Below are 7,661 nucleotides of genomic sequence, written 5' to 3'. Positions count from 1 at the left end.
AGACAAAAATTGAAAACAAATAAATTTTAACGATCCATTTAATAAACAATGATAATAATAAACAAATAGATTCTAATTTATTTATTTATTTATTGTATAGGATACTATAATCATAATACAATTATGACATTGGAGGAAAAACTAGGCTAAGCGTGTACTATTTCTCTCCAAAAATTTTGATAAAATGTTAATGTTGTCCAAAAGATAAGGTTATATAGTCACACACTGCTTCGTCACTTGATTTTCGGTCCAGAAATGATGATTTAAAATTTTGAAGGTTGATTTTATACTCTAAATGAATCACAATAAATTATAAACTTTAGAAATATTGCACTTATTTAAAAATTTGAATACAAAATCAAAAACCTTCAATTTCAACTTCAAGCAATTTAATTTTAAAAACAAATTAATAAACAACTGATATTAAACGAACAGAATAGAATTGAGAATTTCTAGAGAAGATTGAAACAGAGGATTCGAAGGCTCTTCAGAGTTGAAATAAAGAGAAAATCCAAGGTTTCTTGGTAAACCTCAAAGTTTTAAAGTTTTTGTTAAAGGGTACTCAGATTTTTTGTCCATTTATATTAAAAGTAGCCCTGAAGAAAAAAGACAAAACTCTATAGGAGTATAAGAGATTTTTGAAAATACCGTGTTAAAGTGACAGCTCTCGCACAATAAAGGTGATTCAGTGAAGATATCATTCTCATGAGTTTTGATGGGATTAATGGAACTATTAATGGAATCACTAAGCTCGGCCAAGTATGAATTATCGCATTAGAACTCATGGAAATGATTCCATCACTGTACTGAACAGTTCCACTCATACTGATATAAATGAATCAAGCGTAATAGTGGACACACACTATAGAGAGAACAGTCGTGTTCACACCAAGACGTAAGGTAGAAAAAATAGAAACCTTTGAAAGAGTGTGAACGTTCTCACTGGGTAGAGCGTATGAAGCCATAATAACGTGTACTATATAACGTCTACTGTATTCTATGTGATCTATGAGAGTGAAGAGACCATTTTAAAGAGTGGTACGCTCACACTGAGTGAGAAGAGAGAAGCCCACATTAGAATGCAGGCGTTCACACCAACAGCGACCCATTGAAAGATGAAAGTTGGGCGATAAATTTCGCCGCTGATAATCGATGTAAGCTAGTAGCAGAGGCTTTGAGTCTAGGAGAGCCTGCTTCCAGCATCGGTTCGCTCTGATTTATATGGCAGTGCATTAGTTCGGCTAGGGGTGCCTACCCGCCAATGCCAATCTGAAATAAGGTGCTGCCGGATAACCCGTTCAATTTATGGACTTCTGGCAAATTTTATCAGGCCATTGCTAACGCATTCAATTGAGTACGCCGTGTCCAAAGGGAAGAAAAATGGGCCAAAGTGTTTTCAGAGCTTCTAGTGTGCCACCGACTAACAAAAACTTTCGAACTCTGGTCACATCGACTGCTGTGATGCTTTTTAAAAGCTGCACTGCTCGATTTTGTTCAACTGATGAGGCTATTGTGAACCACATTGTTGGTGAGCATGAAGGTAGAAAAGGCTGATGGATCAAACCACTATAAATTATCGTGGATCTGCCAAGAAATATTATTTTATCTGTAGATTGAAAGGGTTTCAAAAATAGTAGAATGGGATCTAGGCGTACTGTGCAATAGTTGGATAGTAAGTTTGAAGATATCTGATTTTATGTGAAAATAGACAGCTACCATCATCATAATCATCATCATCATAATTTACTCTTTTCCGCAGAAGTATATCGTATTCAAGAATAGTTATTTGCGCAACTAGTGCGCAAAGTGACAGTTTGCTGCACCGAAAGAAACGTTTACGCACGAGCCGTAGGCGAGGGCGGAATGGTTCTTGAGTGCAGCAGAGGAACTTTACGCACGTATTTCACATTAAATTTTTCCTACAGTTGCCATTGAATATGAAAAATGGTTGATTATGGGTAAAATGATGGCTGAAATCCATCAAATGTTTGTCTGTATAATTTTGTTATTAATAACAAATTCAATTTATTTCAAACTTGATAATCCAATTGAAAATTAGTAATTGATAATTTATTGAAATTAAAATTGAATTAATCCAATTAATTTGAAAATTTGAATAATTTTGAGTAAATCTTAATTTCTAAATAATTTTTAACCAATCAATTTATGAATGAAAAAAATTATTTGAAAAAGTGAATAATTAATAATATTTAAAATATATGATTTAATGAGTTCTAATTTTTATTCATTTGAAAATCAGAAAAATTATAGATAGGAAAACTCGCATTCAAAATACACGCCAACAATGTCAACAGCTGATTGGGATGGCTGCAAGATAATACGCAAAGTATTAAAAGTACGCCAAGTAATACTTTGCGCACTAGAGCGGAAAAGTGATTCTTTGCGGCCTGCAATCAGTGCAAAAATGGTCACTTTCCAAGGTACCTGTAGGAAAGTAAAATTTACAATAGAGTCCCCCGGGAATGGCTAACAAAAAACCTGAAGTTGGATAAACCTCACATGGTTGGATGAAAGATCATCTTTTCAGTTCAATTAATGATTTAGTTCAATTCAGTTTTGATTAATAGTACTACATTTCTAAATTATAGGTTTAGTAATATTCTCTCTCAGTTGTCTTTTTGTCTTTCGTGTGTATAAAGTTGATAAGAGTGTATAATGTGTGTACAAGTGAGTAATAAGTCAAGTGAGTTATGTCAAGACTCCACGTTGGCGAACACGTTTTTTTTGCCGAAGTGTAGCACAACTCTAATATTTAAGAATATTATTTGTGCCATGTATTTTTTGTGCAATAAACTAATTGATTTGATTTGATGATCTTACAAGGATTAGGTTCTATTTGCCTGTACCGACATCCATTTGTTTCTTGGTCTTCCTATGCCTCGCTATCCCTAGGGTTTGTACTCCCAATATTAATTGGGAGAGTATTGGATGACATTCTGAGAATATGACTGTAGTCTCATTATATGACTAATCATAGTACAGTATAATACATAGTCTGATTTCATGTGACAAATAATTTACTGTGACTATATTATAGTGATAGTCAATTTACTGTGACTACTATTACTTCTAAGTTGAAAGTGTAATTAATTCGTCAATCGTGAAAAGTGTTTTGAGTATCTTTGAAAATTTTTGAATTTATTCATTGATTAGCAGCTCATGATGGAAAGTGAAGTGGAAGAAGTTGAATAGGTGAACAGGGAAATGGATGAATAGAGTTATAAGGCTTGATTGATAAACCCATTCATTGGTATGAAAATAAGAAATAACATTTATTAAAATGAATAAATAGAATTATTGATCACTGATTTGATCTTATATGTCTTTTTATCCTCACTTCACACGGCTAAGTTTTCAATGATAGATTATTGATGCTTCATCTATTTCCCTGTTTAACTATTCAACTGTCAATTGTTTGGTTTCTAATACGAACTGCTCGTCATAAATGTATAAGTGAATTAATTCGAACACTTTCAACGACTTGGTGAGTCGTTTCAATGACAAAATTGAGATAATATTCTCCAACTGTTTATGAAAAAGAGGTGGGTGTAATCCCAAAATGGAGTTACTGTTTTCGTGAGTAAAACTTACGAATTTGATAAATTTAATGAGTCTTTGTGATTGAAACTCTTGCGAAGACATTAATGGGCAAGAAAGATAAAACTTTGAAAAAAATTCAAATTCGCAAGTTGCAAGACCTCAATGATTGAGGTTGGAGGAATGGTAGAAACTAGGATCAGAGAAAAGGGAAGTACTAATTTCTCCTTGTTAGGAAAACAAAAATGATAACGATATAGGTGCACCTCGTGATGACATTCGACTTCCATGGAAAATGAGACTGAAAACGTCACTGAGGAATAGGAATTTGACGTCTGTCGAGGAAAGTCGAAATTCCGTCAAAACCGATCAGTGGGACTGAATTGAGTTTCACTTACTTCCCCTTTCTCTCCACCAGATAGATCAAAAAAGATGTAGGGATGGAAATATCCGTACTATTCTTCCCAGTCATAATCATCATCCTTATGCACTTCCATTCATATCTTTCTCCTCATCTTTCTCTTATATCTCACTACACTACACTCTTTTGCTGATCCTCCCTTCCTTTTTTTACACATTCTTCGTTGTCACTTTTGTACTTTCCATTCTCTAACCCCTTTCAACATATTCTCCTTTTCGCACTTCTTCACTTGTTATCTTCTGCTTCTCTATTCCTTACATATATTCTCTCTCTTCCTTTAATATCCTCTTTTACTCCTAATTCATCTTTTCCTTATTCTATACATCGGCGTCTACTACTTCTCCATCTTACTAATTGCCATCCTCTTGCTTCTTATCTATGCAAGGTATTACGCTCTATAATATTTAGGGACCTCTCATGGTGGCATTCGGCAGGCGAGTGATGGTTCTCCTTCCTCAATTTTACAATTCTTATTTCCGACTTTCAAATTTACATAAAATTTGAATATCCTAGTCCTCCGCCATTTAAGGTTCAAATAGACCATACTAAAATATTAAATTATTACTTATGTTGTATGTTTAATAATTTCTTTGCCTTCGGGCCATATCCATAACATAGACTATATAACATTTTTACATAAATCCCAATCATTTATAGAAATATATATAAATATTTTTCAATTGGCATACTATTGCCGCCTATTAACTGCCATTATGTGATTGGTGCATGCAAATTGTTTCAGTATTCATGCGCTTGGTAACCTCCTATTTCCTGGATACATTTCATTATTTTTATTAGGTTTTTTAAGTATGCTCTCTACATGCTAGTTAATATTCTATATACTACTATTTATTTCATGCTTCCTAATAGTTAGCCACGTGACCTTTTGTTCTTCCAAATTGCATACCGTTTTGCCGCAATAGATCTCTGCCAAAGGGTTTGGTCAGATTCTACGTTGCATGGCTCGGTCGATTGTTAGGTCGCCGATCACTGAACGTTTATACCTAACCTCAATCTTCAAAATTTTATAATATATTATATATTAGCAAAAAATTATTTCAATTCCTTTTAGGCTATTGTACCGTTTAGCCATGACAAGCTGATGCTATCTAATCTTTATTGTTATCTCTTTGGCGATATTAGCCAGTTACTTTACTCAGACCTATTAATACTTCAGCTAGGGATTTTTATATCTACCCAAATTTCAAATATGTTACAAACTCTAATATTTAAGAATATTATTTGTGCCATGTATTTTTTGTGCAATAAACTAATTGATTTGATTTGATGATCTTACAAGGATTAGGTTCTATTTGCCTGTACCGACATCCATTTGTTTCTTGGTCTTCCTATGCCTCGCTATCCCTAGGGTTTGTACTCCCAATATTAATTGGGAGAGTATTGGATGACATTCTGAGAATATGACTGTAGTCTCATTATATGACTAATCATAGTACAGTATAATACATAGTCTGATTTCATGTGACAAATAATTTACTGTGACTATATTTTGTGATAGTCAATTTACTGTGACTACTAATACTTCTAAGTTGAAAGTGTAATTAATTCGTCAATCGTGAAAAGTGTTTTGAGTATCTTTGAAAATTTTTGAATTTATTCATTGATTAGCAGCTCATGATGGAAAGTGAAGTGGAAAAAGTTGAATAGGTGAACAGGGAAATGGATGAATAGAGTTATAAGGCTTGATTGATAAACCCATTCATTGGTATGAAAATAAGAAATAACATTTATTAAAATGAATAAATAGAATTATTGATCACTGATTTGATCTTATATATATTTTTATCCTCACTTCACACGGCTAAGTTTTCAATGATAGATTATTGATGCTTCATCTATTTCCCTGTTTAACTATTCAACTGTCAATTGTTTGGTTTCTAATACGAACTGCTCGTCATAAATGTATAAGTGAATTAATTCGAACACTTTCAACGACTTGGTGAGTCGTTTCAATGACAAAATTGAGATAATATTCTCCAACTGTTTATGAAAAAGAGGTGGGTGTAATCCCAAAATGGAGTTACTGTTTTCGTGAGTAAAACTTACGAATTTGATAAATTTAATGAGTCTTTGTGATTGAAACTCTTGCGAAGACATTAATGGGCAAGAAAGATAAAACTTTGAAAAAAATTCAAATTCGCAAGTTGCAAGACCTCAATGATTGAGGTTGGAGGAATGGTAGAAACTAGGATCAGAGAAAAGGGAAGTACTAATTTCTCCTTGTTAGGAAAACAAAAATGATAACGATATAGGTGCACCTCGTGATGACATTCGACTTCCATGGAAAATGAGACTGAAAACGTCACTGAGGAATAGGAATTTGACGTCTGTCGAGGAAAGTCGAAATTCCGTCAAAACCGATCAGAGGGACTGAATTGAGTTTCACTTACTTCCCCTTTCTCTCCACCAGATAGATCAAAAAAGATGTAGGGATGGAAATATCCGTACTATTCTTCCCAGTCATAATCATCATCCTTATGCACTTCCATTCATATCTTTCTCCTCATCTTTCTCTTATATCTCACTACACTACACTCTTTTGCTGATCCTCCCTTCCTTTTTTTACACATTCTTCGTTGTCACTTTTGTACTTTCCATTCTCTAACCCCTTTCAACATATTCTCCTTTTCGCACTTCTTCACTTGTTATCTTCTGCTTCTCTATTCCTTACATATATTCTCTCTCTTCCTTTAATATCCTCTTTTACTCCTAATTCATCTTTTCCTTATTCTATACATCGGCGTCTACTACTTCTCCATCTTACTAATTGCCATCCTCTTGCTTCTTATCTATGAAATGTATTACTCTCTACACAATCCACTCAAATATTCCTTTTCTCCTTCACCTCCTTCTTTCCATTATTTTTCCAATCCTCATCATCCTCCTTCCTCTTCATCTTTTGAACAATGTCCTATAGTGAGGTCCAAGTTATAATGGCAGTGGATAAAGATAGGAGAATAGCGATGCCGATTCTCTGCATTGATTAATTATATTTCTACACTGTCAAAAACATAATTGACATCGTTGTGGACCTAGAGAAGGATTCGACTTTGTCGAATGATAGACAAGGATAGCAAAACCAAAGTTGGTCAAATACTGTCATTATAACGTGGACCTCACTATAATACTGCGTATTCTACATTTCTACCTTGACCTTCATCTTCATGCAGCTTCATCTCTCTCGATATAACCTTTTTCTCCTCCATCTTCTCCTTCTCCTCTTCCTCTTTCTTCTTCTCCTTCTTCATTTCTTCCTCCTTTTTTTCCTCCTTCTCATCCTTCTCCTCTTTCTCCTCCTCCTCCTCCTCCTCTTCTTCCTCCTCTTTTTCTCCTGCTCCTTTTCCTGCTTCTCCACCTCCTCCTTCTTCTCCTCCATCACTACCTTATCTTCTTCCCCTCTCACACGCTCATCTCTCCCGATACCCCTGCAATTCACAGGAAGAAAATGAAATATTCAGGCCGTTTCAAAAGTGAACGCTGATCTCTGGGGATATCAATGGTAAACGAGTGGTAGCGGTATGCTCGGCTTTATCTTGTCAGGAACAGTCGAAGAAAATCATCATCTTTCATAGCTTAGGCAAGAAGAAGGAGGAATAGAGAACTCCCAGGGGAGAACGGAGAAATAAGAGGGTGATCGAACATGAATAATAATCAATAGGAT

This window comes from Nilaparvata lugens, chromosome 11 (genome assembly GCF_014356525.2).
Source record: "Nilaparvata lugens isolate BPH chromosome 11, ASM1435652v1, whole genome shotgun sequence".
In the NCBI taxonomy this organism is placed as follows: domain Eukaryota; kingdom Metazoa; phylum Arthropoda; class Insecta; order Hemiptera; family Delphacidae; genus Nilaparvata; species Nilaparvata lugens.
Note: the sequence above shows the minus strand (reverse complement) of the source record.